Raw genomic sequence first — 6,716 nt, 5'->3', positions numbered from 1 at the left:
TGGTGCGTTGTTTTCAGTCTTCAACGGTGCATCTCAGTAAATTACAAAATATGTTTTTGTCATTTAAAGTGAAACTTGCATGGAGTCATTGCACTTAGCGATATGTTTAAAGCATTTATTAAATTATTTTGATATTGGCTTCCAGTTAAAGAAAACATCAAATTCAATTTCTCCAAAAATTACTGTTAAATTAAGACCAATAAAATTATTTACCCCATTTTTGTTCAGGAGACAAATGCTGAACAAAAACATGTTTGGTGAAAAACGTCCTGGACTCTAGTCTGTGAAGCTCAGACTTCAGCTGCTGTCCACGCCTTGAGAATCTCATCCAAAATCTTGTATAGGTTTTAAATTGCTCCAGGCTGCGGTTACCACACTTTTTCCTTCCACTAAACATTTCAAACCTTTTCCCTTCTACCAAACTTTTTCCTTCCACTAAACTTTCCAGATTTCTGTAAATAGCTAGCTTCTTTAGCAGTATCCTTGTGATTACGGATACCATAACATTTCTGTATTAAACTTTTTAATTGGCCTTACATAATATTCACATCTTGATAAATGGTGGATTTCAGCTCTAACCCATAATTATCAAAAATAAAACTGGAAATATGTAATTGTGTGGTGGGTAGAAGTTTAACTTTTTGAATAAAATAAACTGAAATAAACATTTCATTGATGTTCTAATTTGTTAAATCCACTCGGGAGCTGCAATCAATGTAATAAATCTGAATCAGCTTTATTTTTCAAAAAGTAACAGCACAGATAAGAATAAATAGGATACTTTAATATACAATACAATTTCAGTACACTGTGGAAAACAAGGACAACAGTTAGTCGGTAAACAAGAGCAATATGACTACAGACACTCAGGAATGCCAGTGCTAGGAGAATGTGCTTCATTAGTGCAAATAAAATGCTTAAAGATATTTAAATGCACATCGATGTCATGATCTTGGGTCCTAATTGGAAGAAACAGGGCCACCACAGCTAAAGGAGGAGGTGGATGGAAATGCACTTGTGAAAAGGAAAGATAAATTTCACCCTGCAACTATCTGAACAAACATAACTGCCAGGTTTTGCATGTTAATAAAAGCACACAGCGATAAGGAATGTTGAGTTTTTTTTCCTGTTAAAGTGAAACAAGCATGCTTAGCTTGAAAACTGCCCCAGTGTTTACAACAGAGTTCAACCTTTAACCCTCAGCATGAAAGCTTTGCACTGCAGCAAATCACTGAAGAATTGGCAGCACCACATACAATCAACAGAGGCCACGGAGCTACGGAGGGCCAGCAGTGCCACAATCAAACAAATAATTTATCCAATAAATATTCACGAGTTAAAAATATTTTTTTAAATAAGCCAATTTAAATATACAATTAAAACTTGAATATAATTATTTTAGTATTCAGTCATTTAATGTTATTTATTTTAAAAATACAATTTAAATGCATCAGTCATTGAATATGCATTTGAATAAATTGTAAATCATTAAACTTGAGTTCATCAAAATAATTATTTCAGTAATTATATAATTATTTCATTTTTCATAGGGTACAGTTCATCATGACTAAAAATTAATTCACAAAACTCCTGACTATAAAATACTACAATAATTTTATACATTTTAACAAAATGCATTGAAATTTTTTCATGTTATATTTTTACTTCCACCAAACTTTCCAAACTTGTTAGCAGCCAGCTTCTAAAAAATTATTTAAACATTTAAATTATTACAATTTTATCTAACTCATTTCATATTTTCCTTAAATGACCACAATTTTATTTAAATTATCACATACATAAAAATATTTATTCAATAACTTATTTATTGAATTGTGGCAATTCAAATCAGCCAAGACTAAGTCTTACTTGACATAGTTTTAACCAGAAAAATATACAAGTCGATCCAATTTTAGCTGCTGGTAAGGAAAAGGAGTCAATACGACCTTTGACCTTTAATCATAAACATTATACAGAGTGGAAGGAGGGGGCCATTAGTTACTGTTGCCTTTGAATATCCAACTGGAGATATTCAACAATAGCAACGATAAACACTAATGAAAAAATGAAGCAAACCCTGACTTTTCAAGGTTAAATACATGTATTTAAAATAAATACATGTATTTAAAATAAATACATGCAAATGGACATGTCATTTAAATCCCATATTAAACAGGTTTCTAGGATTTCCTTCTTTCACCTCCGGAACATTGCCAAAATTAGAAATATCCTATCCAGGAGTGACGCTGAAAAACTAGTCCATGCATTTGTTACTTTAAGGCTGGACTATTGTAATTCTTTACTATCAGGATGTCCACAAAATGCAGTTAAAAGCCTTCAGCTGATTCAAAATGCTGCAGCAAGAGTTCTGATGAAAATTAAAAAGAAAGATCATATTTCTCCTATTTTAGCTTCCCTTCATTGGCTCCCTGTTAAATCCAGAATAGAATTTAAAATTCTCCTCCTCACATATAAAGCCCTTAATGATCTAGCTCCATCATACATCAGGGATCTGATTGGTCCATATGTTCCTAACAGAGCACTTTGTTCTCAGACTGCAGGTTTACTGGTGGTTCCTAGAGTCACTAGAAGTAGAATGGGAGGCAGATCCTTTAGTTATCAGGCTCCTCTCCTGTGGAACCAGCTCCCAGTTTTAGTCCGTGAGGCAGACACCCTGTCTACATTTAAGGCTACGCTTAATACTTTCCTTTTTGATTAAGCTTATAGTTAGAGTGACTTAGGTTATCCTGAGCTATCTTCCTTATTTTTTTTACCTCCATCTTCATCCCTCCCTGTTGGTTGGAGTAAGGGGGAGTCAGGTTTAGCCTAAACCGGCTCAGTTATGGTTGAGGTGCAAACACGCCCTCCATTTCTGCTACCTGTATGACCCCTTCTCTTTTCCAATGGTTATAATCAGTCTGACAGAGGGAGGTATCCCAATCCTTGTGGTTTTTAGTATAACAATGACCATCAGTGGGATCCTTTGTGGGGTTCCTTGAGACGACATTGTTGTAAATAAGCGCCGTTTAACTAAATAATCTGAACTGAAACTATCTCTGTAGTTATGCTGCTATAGGCTTAGGCTGCTGGAGGACATAACGACCACTTTCACCCTCTTCTACATTCTCACACTACTCTCCAATTCTGCATTATTTGCTGTTATTTCAGCTTTTAACTTTATGTTCTCTCTTTTCTTTTCCTAGAAGCTACACCTGGCCTGACTCTGTGTCTACCTGTGACACCTTTCTGGAGAGGGGAATCGTCCGAGCTTCTGCTGGCAACAACTTAATGCTCACCCTCTACAGATGATCCACATGGCCCTGTCTTTCAGTGTTTAACCCTTTCTCTCTCCTAGACATGGAAATTGACTGAGCTTCTACTGTGACTAACTCTATGTGCTCTCTTTCAGACTCTAACCTTGAAAACTGGCTCAGAGTTTATCTGTTCTTTCTTTCTAGATGAAACGACTAAAGGAGCTACATCCATTAACATTTACTTTTCCTTCCCAAAGAAAGTACTCCTGGATCAGTGCTTCTTTGTTCTCTTTGTGTCTCTGCTCTGTTCTCTCAAACCCCCAGTGGGTCATGGCAGATGGCCGCTCACACTGAGCCTGGTTCTGGTTCTGCTGGAGGTTTCTTCCTGTTAAAAGGGAGTTTTTCCTCTCCACTGTCGCTACATGCATGCTCAGTATGAGGGATTGCTGCAAAGTCAACGCCAGTGACTGTCCACTGTCGCTACATGCTCATCCAGGAGGAGTGAATGCTGCAAGTCACTGACTGGATGCAATCTGCTGGGTTTCCTTAGATAGAAAAACTTTTTATCCAATTTGAATAAAAAGCTAACTCTGACTGCACTGTTCAATGGTTAGGATTAATTGAAATGTATGAACCTGACTGTTGTGAAGTGCCTTGAGACGACATGTGTTGTGAATTAGCGCTATATAAATAAAACCGAATTGAAATCAGGATGTTTATAACCTCACTGCACCTCAATACATCCAGGGATCTACAACCTGCGCAGTCTGTGTCTAAATCCTGCTCATTTCTATAAACAGAAACAGATTAAATACAGAGAAAGATCATATTTCCAGCAGTGCACTAAATGTAACACAATAAACGTCAAAGGTAGATTCTGCATAGAATCCCTGAAACACATTATCCTGCTGCTGTTAAGGCAAATTTACTCAGTTTGGGCGAGTGCATAAAGCCTCAGTGTTTAATCTGCATATTTGATTCTCATACGCTACACTCCGGGCTCGGTCCAACATGCGGAGGCGATGCTGGCCCAGGATTAAATCCAAACCGAACCTTCAGCAGAACGGATCGTCCGTCAGAAACGAGCCTAAACTCTGATAGTGAACTCAAATCAAAGCGGAAGGAAAAGCGGTGCTCGGGTTAAACACTATTCACTGTACATGTTAACAACCAGGATGCTCACTAGTCTAAGTGACTCGACAACACTTATATTACCTTAGATAAACTACGTACAGCGTGTCGTCTGGATAGCTCGTTACATTTTTACAGAGGAGGGGAATTCTCCGAACCGTATCATCCTTTTTGGATCCACGGAAACACGTTTGGTTCATTTCTACAACAAGCTAACAGAGGAGAGGCATATCTGGGATGAAACGAACCACGTTGGTCCGCCTGCGAGATGCTAATGCTAACCGGGGTTTAGCTTTAGCATCACAGGCAAGACGAGCTGGGGAAGTCATCAACTTCAGGGTTCAGTGATTGTTGAAAAGAAAACTGTTCAAATAAATTACGTCAATCAAAACAAACGTGTTCATGTAAACGTATCAGAACCGGATCAATGGAGTGGATTACTTCGAAAGTTGAAGTATTTACTGAGGGTTTAAAAGGCTGTTTATAAAATGGTAAAAAAAAAATATTTTCCTGCAAACATTAAAAAGGATTTTCAGGCCCCAGCTTCACTACTACAAATCATGTCTCTAAAAGCGTTCATTTTTTGGAAAGATCCCGGTGGGGGGGGGGAGCTGCAGATGAAATGAAGCACATGGTAGATCCATTCAAAGTGGGTGTGGCTGCTGCTAATGCTAACCAGTTGCTAACATTAGCATCACATGTAGGGAGCTTCTTATACCAAAACACTTTCATTTAAAGTGAGTTAAAACTCTGAACATGAGGAGGGACTGCACCAATGGAGCGTTTTCATTCAGCACCGGTAGTATCTATGGAGTAGGCATGGGTCTGGTACCGGTACCAAGAGGTTCTAAAAGGTTTTGGTTTTAAAGTTGCAGCCCATTCCAATTGGTTGAAGGTCTTGTCCACACCAACACTAGCATTTAGCTAAATCTAAGGCTGTTAATAATTATTTTAGCTATTATTCCTCAGAGAAATCATATTTTATGCATTAAGTGACTCGGTGCAACTATATTGTATTTATAAAAACTCTTATTTTACTGGTTTTAGCTTAATATTTGTTATTATATTCCCCAAAGTTACACTTTTAGTTACATCTGATTTCAAGTTTAGTGTTTTGGCTTCAAAATAATCGTTCATAAACATTGTTATTTAAAATTATATCTAGATTTATTGTCCTAATACCATGTGACCAGTACTGTTTGATGTTTTTTTTTTCTCAGTTCTGATCTAAAACAAGCCAAAGTCAACGAGTGTATTCATTAACCATCACCTAGGATGCCTACATTTGTTCAGTCAAATATTTAGAAATTTTTGGAAATATTTGGAAACCAATGCTTGCATCATAGGGAAAAGTTATGTGGAAATGATCAACTTTTAGTAAATTATTTTCCCATTTGTAGCTCCTGTGCACACGCTTTTAATGGATATTTTCTCTTCTAGATTTTTAATCTTGCCTTCATTGTTCACTCACAATGACTGTATGCAAGATCTTTATCAGGTGTCTGCATGAAAGTCCACCCAAAAGGGCAAAATGTTATTTTCAAGCAGAGTTTGAATGCATGGCACAAGAAATATTGCAACCTACCAAATCCTGGAGATGGCCATTTCGATTTTTTATATTGTACAAATAAAAAAAAAAAACTCCAGAGTAGATTAGCTGGGGCCTAAAGTCCTTTAATGAGATGCCAGAGAAAGTTCCTAAGTTTTCTCCAGCTGTAAATCAGCACTGCCCGCCCCCCACCTGCTGCTACACACTGCTTGTCAGTTGTATAAAAAATAAGGCTACTACACTGTTCCTATTCAGCTGTGTTGAAATATTTCTGGTCACCTGTGAGAAAACTAACTTTATTTCAGCAAACTAACTTCCTGGCGTCCTACTGCAGGCTCTACCGGAGCAGATAGCCTGACTAGTTAACTAGAACACTACAATTAAATTTAAATGTGTATTTTTAAGCCTAACTTTGAAGATAAAATAGTTTAAAGTTATATAAACATTAATGTAACCATAATTAACATGTTCTATTAATTTAGCAGCAGAAGGAATTACAGGTTTTGTTTGAAATAAAGATATTTCCCTTAATACCATGAAACCATGGTTTTTTTCCCTCAAGGTTATCACACCAGTTCAATCACATCCGGGACAAAGCCTGTCATGGAGTGTTTTAGGATTTGGATGGAATGTCTGCTAATCCCAGTCTAATTATTTGGGATCCTCAACATACAACAAATGTGACCGATTACTATTTCTAAAGCCAACTGGTACTCAGCTGGTATTCAGGGGAAAAAACCAAAAACATCGCACCACTATTGCAATTTCCACAGCGAGGCACA

Source organism: Girardinichthys multiradiatus, chromosome 22, assembly GCF_021462225.1.
Source record: "Girardinichthys multiradiatus isolate DD_20200921_A chromosome 22, DD_fGirMul_XY1, whole genome shotgun sequence".
Taxonomy (NCBI): domain Eukaryota; kingdom Metazoa; phylum Chordata; class Actinopteri; order Cyprinodontiformes; family Goodeidae; genus Girardinichthys; species Girardinichthys multiradiatus.
This window is presented reverse-complemented; position numbering follows the sequence as displayed.